Source organism: Phasianus colchicus, chromosome 8 (genome assembly GCF_987193195.1).
Source record: "Phasianus colchicus chromosome 8, bPhaCol1.hap1.1, whole genome shotgun sequence".
Classification (NCBI taxonomy): Eukaryota; Metazoa; Chordata; class Aves; order Galliformes; family Phasianidae; genus Phasianus; species Phasianus colchicus.
The window spans coordinates 29,603,172-29,611,043 of NC_143443.1; the positions used below are offsets into that span (position 1 = coordinate 29,603,172).

The 7,872-nt window shown below is 51.7% G+C and overlaps 1 long non-coding RNA gene across 1 annotated transcript; it reads right to left on the reverse strand.

Annotated features, from left to right (window-relative positions):
• Nucleotides 1-5,401: 5,401 nt before the first annotated feature.
• LOC116231487 (uncharacterized) lies at nt 5,402-7,194 on the reverse strand. The gene is made up of 2 exons (XR_004167484.2): nt 7,052-7,194; nt 5,402-6,122 (listed from the first exon to the last, which is right to left on the reverse strand). It is a non-coding gene; the product is annotated as an uncharacterized LOC116231487 (long non-coding RNA).
• Nucleotides 7,195-7,872: the final 678 nt, after the last annotated feature.

Consider the following 7,872-nt stretch of genomic DNA (forward strand, 5'->3'; position numbering starts at 1 on the left):
ATGGATTAGTTGCACAATTAAATAGAGAATTCACTTGTGTTTTCCTATGCTTGTGGTTTGCCCAGCGTTTTAAAAATAACTACCCAAAACGTTCACCTCGTCTACAGTGGGAAAAAAGCAAAATGGGCAGGGATTGGTTTGGTTGTTCGGTTTTGGGGAACTGTATCTGATAAAGCAGAATTGGGAGGGCACAACCAGAACGAGCAAAGGGCTGTCCCACTCAGAAGGCACTCTCTGCTTGGTATGTTAAATACAACGCGTATGGAAAATGCTATTAACAGCCTTTGGAAGGCCGGAAAAGGTTGTGGTTTCTACAGATTTCTTCTTCTTCTTCTTTTTCTTTGGAGAATGCTTTCACACTTTCCCGCAGAGCCCAGCAGCTCACACTGCCCTCTCCGTGCTGCCATGAGTGTCCCTGCCCGCATCCCACTGCAGCCCTGCCCGGATCCTTCTCCATCTCTGCCCGCGTCCCGCTGCACGGCCATCGGCCAAAGGTTTGGGGTTTTTCTTTAAAGAAAGCGTTTCGTTTGGGAAAATCGTTGGGAAAATGGTGCTCGATGTTTATTGTTTCTAGCTTTGTTTTAACCTGTGGTCAGTTAGAACTGGGAGGGGAGGGGGGAAAATTTGTAAAGAGAGAGAAAGAAAAAATTAAAAAGGAAAGGAAAGGAGGATAGAGATGGGGACGCAAACGCGCAGCTCTCCCGGCCGTGCCGCCGCCTCCGTGCAGCCGTCGGGCAGGGAGCGGCCGCCCCATCAGGATCCCGACACTCTCCCCGCCCCTGGAGCAGCCCCGCCGGCCCGGCTCAGGCTCACAGCCGACCCCGCTCCCTCCGTCTCCTCCTCCCTTCCCGCTCGGGCCCGACCCGCTCCCCACGCCGCATCCCGGCCGATCCCCAGCACGGATTCCGTGGGCTCCGCGGTGCCGCGGGGCGGGGCGGGCAGAGCCGGGCCCTTCCCACGGGCCGCCCCTCCCCACGTCCCACCCCACGCGCGTTCCGCCCGCTCTCCTCTTCTCGGCCTCTCTCCTTTCGTTCCACCCCACGCGCGTCCTCCCGCGCCCCACGAAGCCCCTCACTGCCCCCAGACCGGGAGGGGAGTCGAAGGAGAGTCTGCTCAGGGCACAAAAGAGAAACAATCCTTTTTTTTTTTTTTCCTCTTTCTTTTTCCCTTTCTCCCCGTGTGCCGCCCCCGAGATGGAGCGGGATGGGGGCGATGGGCTCCCCGCTTCCTCCCAGCCCCGCACCGCGAGCAGCGCGATTCCAGAGCCGTGAGAAAGCGGCGGGTTCGGGCCGCGTTCAGCTCGGGGGCAGCCGGGAAAGAGAGGACGCACGGCGTGCGTCGCGTTGCCTCCATCCCTTTATCCTTTATCCCATTAAATAAGAGTATAAAGCATATTTTTTTACGACGGGGAAAGAAAAAAAAAAGAGGAAAACGCAGGAAATACAGCTTTAACTCGCTGCCGTCTGACACGAACGACAACCCCGGAGCGGTTTTCCAAGCCGGGCTGTACCGCTGTCCCCGCACGTGGGAGCGCTGCGGGTGCCGGGCCGGGAGGTGCGGGAGCAGTGAGCGCTGAGAGCCAGCGGGTTTGGCAGCGAGCTGAGGGCTGCTGGGACCTCCGGGCTGCTCCAACATCTCTGCCCGGAGCGGGCGGTCGAATTTTACCTTCACTGAGAGGTGATTTTGCGAGATCCGCGTTTATAGCTTTCCGAGCGGGCGGCGTTAGGGCTTGTTTCTAAAAAACAAAACAAAACAAAACAAACACTGAAATATATGTTTTCTTTCCCTCCTTCCCTTAAAACCGCTATTTACTCTATCTTCCGACGGCTTTTGCGCAATGCAACAGCAGAGGGAAGGCGGCGTGGGATGACCGAGAGGGATAACCGAGCGCCTTTCGGATGAAGGAGAGCTCAGTGCCCCGCGCTGTGCGCTCAGACATCGCGGACGTTCGGTTTGTGGCATCCACGGGGAGCGGCTGTTCCGCGTGAAACCCAATGCCGAGAGCTCAGCCCGTGCCCCAGAGGCGCAACGCGAGCTGAGGGCAGACCCACGCCTCAGCCGGGGCAGGGCCGAGCCGAGCTGGGGGGCTGTCTGCCTGCCAGTCCTTTCCTTTCTCTTCTTTTCTCCCTGGCTCGGACCTGCTCGCGCACCGGAGGCTGCTCTGCCCCGCACCCAGCCGAGCGCATCCCCACCCAACCCGGCTACTGAACTTCCCGGGGCCACACAGACACAGCCGAGCAGTACTCGGCACTTTTCTTTCTGATTTCAGGCATCCTCCAGGACCCACTTGCTCATGCATTGCGACATTTTGGCTGTTCTGCTTCCCCCGAGGGAAGCACCGTTGCTCTGACCAGAAGCCACTTGTAGCAACAGGGGTACCCCCGAGCCCCCCTGCCCCAGAACACACACATACCCTTCCAGCCCAGCTCAGCACTGCCTGTGATTAGTCTCCTTCACGCCTTTGCAGGGACTCCAGTGAGGATCAGTGAGAGCCTGAAGGAGTTGGAATTCTCTTGTCTGTACCCAAGAGGACGTGGGGATGAAACACAATCATGGGAGGGCCTTTCCTAAGGCTCAGGGTGCAACACACCCAGAGGGGTTTGCAGCAGTCCTCCTCCCAGTAGGGAGCACATCTCAGTGTCGGTACATGTGGGAGAGCTCAGACCCCCAAAGCAGCCTCCCCATCCCAGCCATTGGGATGTCCTGGACTTCCCAATCCACACTACATTCCCTGCTCCACTTTTACCCATGTCAAGGCTTGGCTGTTCAGTAGGGGAGGAGGCAGGATCTCTCCACTCCTGGTACCTGCTGCCTCTGGCACATCCGCATCGCACATCCCTGTTGGAGCTCCCCCGTGCAAGGACTTGGACTGAAGATCTCTTGCAGACCTTTGTTCCACTTTCTACCAGGAGGGCAGCTCCCTCCCTTCTTCCCTTTCTTGGTGGATTCTGAGTGACAAGGATAGAGGGAGGATTTGAATTGTTTCCTCCTTCTCAAGTGTCAAAACCTGACAGCCCTTCTCACTACCAGCAGCCATCCACATGGGTGAAGTCCTGCTGGGAACCCCTCCCTGGCTCCTACAAGTGAGGGAGGACACTGCAGATGCAGAGCTACAGGGAGCTCTGAACCACAGCAATGCCTGGGAGCTGCTGCTGCTCACAGCACTTCTCTGCTGTCCTTGCATTTAGCATTCATAAGGACAGAGGAAAGAAAAGGGCTGGGAAGTGCACAGGGACTCACCATGCCATCAGATGAGTGCCTGATTGACACTCAGTTTAAAGAAACTAGGTTCATCAGGAGCTGAGCAACTACACAGGATGCACACTGTGTCCTCTGGAGCCCCTTGTGCCATCGTGTGATCAACCACAACTGATCTATAGGAGCCCCAAACCCATAAACATCACAGGAGAAGAACAGAGACTCTGGAATTGGCGGTGCAAACTGTTAAAGTGCCATTCCCAGAAGTTCAGGTACCTGCCTGCACAGCAGAGAAAACAAAACCAATGCTTCTCCCCTTCCACAGAGCCCATCAACCTCCACCAGCCTTACCCAAGGGAAAGCCCCAGCTCTGTGAGTGCACAGTGCATGATGCACACCTGCCCTGCTGTTCTTTACACCACCCACACTGATAAGTACTCCTTCACAAACATATCCAAAGGAGCAGAGGAGAGGAAAGGAGAGCTTCACCAGGAGCAGCTCCCCTCCACCTGCTCCATTAAGCACACAGATGTGTTGTTTGGTGTTTTTTTTTTTTTTTTTAACCAAGCATCAACAGGTTAAGAAACAGGCTTTGGAGAACTGTATTTAGATTTACAAACAACATTGTAACTGGATCAACAGGCTATAATTAGAATTTAATAACTCAAGTGGAGGAGTAATGCGCCCGCTGCTTGAGAAATTGGAGCCTTTCTCTCGCAGTTCTGAGCGTTCAGCTCCACAGATTGGTCTCCAACTTGCCTGACACAATTACTGTCCTGGTGAGGCAAACATGCTGCAAATAAGAACAATGAGACCAACAATAGTCGAAGTCTAATACCGTAAACAAAGGGAATAATCAGAACACCTCCTGCCCCGGTGGGATCTGCACAACTGGGACAACCAATTAGTGTCATTAATGAACAACAACAACAAAAAAAGTAAGAAAATGTTATATTTTAACATACTTCTTAGAAGTCTTTGGTGCTGGCAAATGCATTGCAGGCAATTCTGCACTGATGGCTGTCAGGTGCGTGGTGGCATTTATCTCTGAGGCCACCTGAGCCAGGGTGACACTCAGCAGAAGTGATGAAGGGGAAGAAAGACCAACGTGAACCAGATTCCTCCCCCCATCGTTTTTGAGGTTTTAGGTGCAACGTGAACAATTAAATGAAAGATCAGGCTGATGGGAGCAGCGTGTGAGGTGGGTGCAGCCCTGGGAGGGGGTCAGTGCTGGCCCTGAAGCTGGGGACACAGCACAGCCCTGAGCACAGCAGCTCAATGCAGGCCCCAGTCCCAGATATCTGAACGGGAACTTGCCTCTCTCTGCCTGCTTTTATCTCACAGTTACCCAGAGGTCAGGTAGAAGTGAGATCCAGAGGAGGTTTGGGGGACAGACTGGAGTTATCTCACTTCCTTGCTTTTTGTGGTTAAAATGACACCTCTCAAGCTGACCGGCCACAGGCTGCCTGGGAACAGCCAGCACTTGCCGTAGGCACATTTACAGAAAGTTCTTTCTCTGGGGGTTTCCTTCTCACCGGCTCTCCCTTGCCTGTAAAAGCAGGGGAGAGCCTTTCGGTGCTGTGCTAGATAGAACTCCCAAAAGGAGCACCCAGGAAAGCAATGGCAGTCACACGCAGGGCTCATAACATCCCAAGCTGCTGTCTGCGCTTCTCCGTGATGCCAGCTCCCAGCAGCCGAGGATTGAGGCCGCGGACGTGGCCAACTCACCCTTCCCAGCACCGTCAGCCCTTTTAATACCCGCTCGTGGTGCGACACGTTAAGAGGAGGTGACACACCAGGGCGGCTATCTGCGCGCCCCACAGCCAGCCTGCGCCGCGCCGGCGGTGCCGCGGTGGGCTACGAGCGCCCTCTGGCGGCGATTCCCGGGATGACAGCATGGAAACGCTTGAAATGATTTCCTCGCCGCCGAGATTCCATCTTCGGTTCAGGAAGCCTGTGAACTTCAGATGGCTTGAGGCTAAAAGGCTACTCTGGGGAAATATCACTCCACGCTTGCCACACTCTTCTACCCTTTCCCAAGCTGCTCCGAATGGAAAGGAGAGAGGATGTCAGGCTCCCGCCCTTCCCTTGCTCTGGGCTCATGGCAGCAGATGTGCTACTTGGGAACCACTGCAATTGGGTTCTGCAAGCAGAGAAGCTTGTTGCCAGGGTGTATTTCTCATTTCTAAAAGTAGACATGCTGTTGTTTTTTTTTGTTTGTTTGTTTGTTTGTTTTTGGCTGTGAATTCAGTGCTCTGGCTGCTTGATCCTGCACCACAGTTCACCCCTTCTCTGCCAGCTTTGCACAGCTGCTTGCAGGAATCTGCTGTAAGGTGGGCATACACAAGCACAGGTGAGAGCATCTTACATCACCTTTCTTCTTCAGAAAGGTACACTTTTCCTTGAAAGTAGCTCAAACAGGTTCTGCAGCACAGAAACTCTCTGGCACCACAGGGCCACACAGCCAACATATTCATCCTCAGTAGGGTCAGTCTTGCTCATTGGAATACTCTGAGTGCCTGTTACGTAGCATGTGCTCAGCTGAAGGTGTGGATGCTGTGGAGTTGCCTTGGGAAAGTAGCCAGCTGGAACGGTTTTCTGCTGTGTGAGCAATTGAGGTGTCCTGCTCCTTACTGACCACTCAGAGGGCAACCTGGGCATGACTACAGACACCTGTCCCCCCTGGACCTTTCTCCAGGGTCATCTTATTATGAGGGGAAGAACTGCACAGCCCTAGGAAAGAAGGTGGCCAGAAGCATCCCCAAGGAGAAGCAGGGTGCCACGTGATCTCAGCTTGAACCTTCTGGCTGACATATACCATACTGCAGATCTGCTGAAAAACAGACCCAGTAATAGACTAAATGTTGCATGGATGGTCACTAGTGGAACTGTATCCATTGTGTGCACTGAATGAGGCCACAATCCTGGGGAAAAAAATGCATAGGATGTGTTCATACAAATTAAACAGAAACTCCATGCAAACGTTTGAGGGGATGCACCAACATTACAACAGCAGCCTTAACACAACTTTCAGACTTCTGAGCATTCATCTTGCCCATCTCAAACACGTTACTAAAATAGATTATAATTCTACCCTGGGCTTCCCTGTGCAATGTTGTATGGTGTATGTGCTGTACATTTCTCCTGCAAAACAGCAGAGAGCAGTAAGTTCTGGGGCAGAAAATAGGAGAAGAGCCAAGCAGCAAGCAGGAGTGTGGTTTGAGCAATGAGCCTACAGACAGAACATCTACAGTGCCTTATGAGAAAAAATAAAATAATTAAGTAAGACAGTTCTGCTTTATACTCATTAAAATGGGTTAAATAAGTTTAAATGAAAGCAGAGTCCAACCAAGTTCTGCTACGTATCAGCTATATAAAGAGCACGAAGTTGAGAGCTTAATTGGTATAAATGGAGTATTTCTGTTATTAGTGCTGGACTGCAAGCAACTTCACTCGGAAATTAATGAGCAAAAATGATGATAGCTTCAGAAGGGTGAAAACTGCAGAGGGCTCTTCCTGAGATAATTTACTTCTGTTTACATAAACATCTGACCACAAGGAAGGAGATGCATTCTCAGCAATGCTGAAATGAGATTTCAGGAAGGGGCTCCTGTAGCAACACTCTCCCTGGGCATTTGAGAACAAACCTCAGCTCTGTCCAAGATGCTGGTTTAGAGATGCCTCACCTGTTTTTTCATACCCTGGAACATCATGAGGGCTTTAGCAATTTCCTCATTCAATTTGGAAATGTTTCTATACATACTGGTCTGTAACACACTTTAGCAGCTCACTAACTCTTTCTCAGGGCAGCTCCTACAGCTATGCAATAAACTCAAAGAAATCAGTTACTCACCTGAGAGCAGTACTCAGAGAGCTACACCAACATACAGAGCACCATCCCAACTCCAAGATCCTGTATCACCAATGCTTGTAGCTGCAGGATTTATAGTCAACACAAAATATAAATCTTTCCATTTGACCCCCAGACTTTGGGTCCCCACTGCAGCCTCTGTAACCTTTCCAAGCTGACTTCCCACTGGGGATTTGTAGGGCCTCTAGCCCTGCAGGCTGTGCAGCTCAGCAGCTGTGGAAGGTTTGCTCTAATGACTGATTAACTTTGAGATGGTTGTTTTCTAATGGTTGTGCTTGGGCAAGGAAACAAAACATAGAATAAGAAGAATTACAGATGAATGTAAGTTGGATTGGAGATCTCTGGTCCCAACTTCAGAATTAGCTCATGGCTTTATCCATCTGACCAATGAAAGTCTCCAAGGGCTGAGATTTCACAGCCTCTTGGTGCTCCTGTTCTTGTGACTCTTTCCCCCCTTGCATCCAACTGCATTTTTCCTTGCCACTGCTTCTTGTCTGTAAGTCCTTGTGGCTCTATAGCTGTTGCAGGACAGTCATTGCAGAAGTGGCCTAAAGCAGTGGTTTGGTGCATGCCAGCAAGCTTTCCTGAAAGCATAATTGCACATATCCCTAGCCAACATCACTGAAGATAATGTATTGGCTTGCTGAGCTGTGCAGCAGTGGTTTTGCTGGCAAAGTACACAAGGTTTGCTTTAGACACCACTTGCCAAGGCACTCATGGCAGCAACATTTTGTTGATCAGTCTGGCAGATTTTACTGAAATGGTTGTGCTGTGTTTCCAACATTTAGACACAACGGAGACTC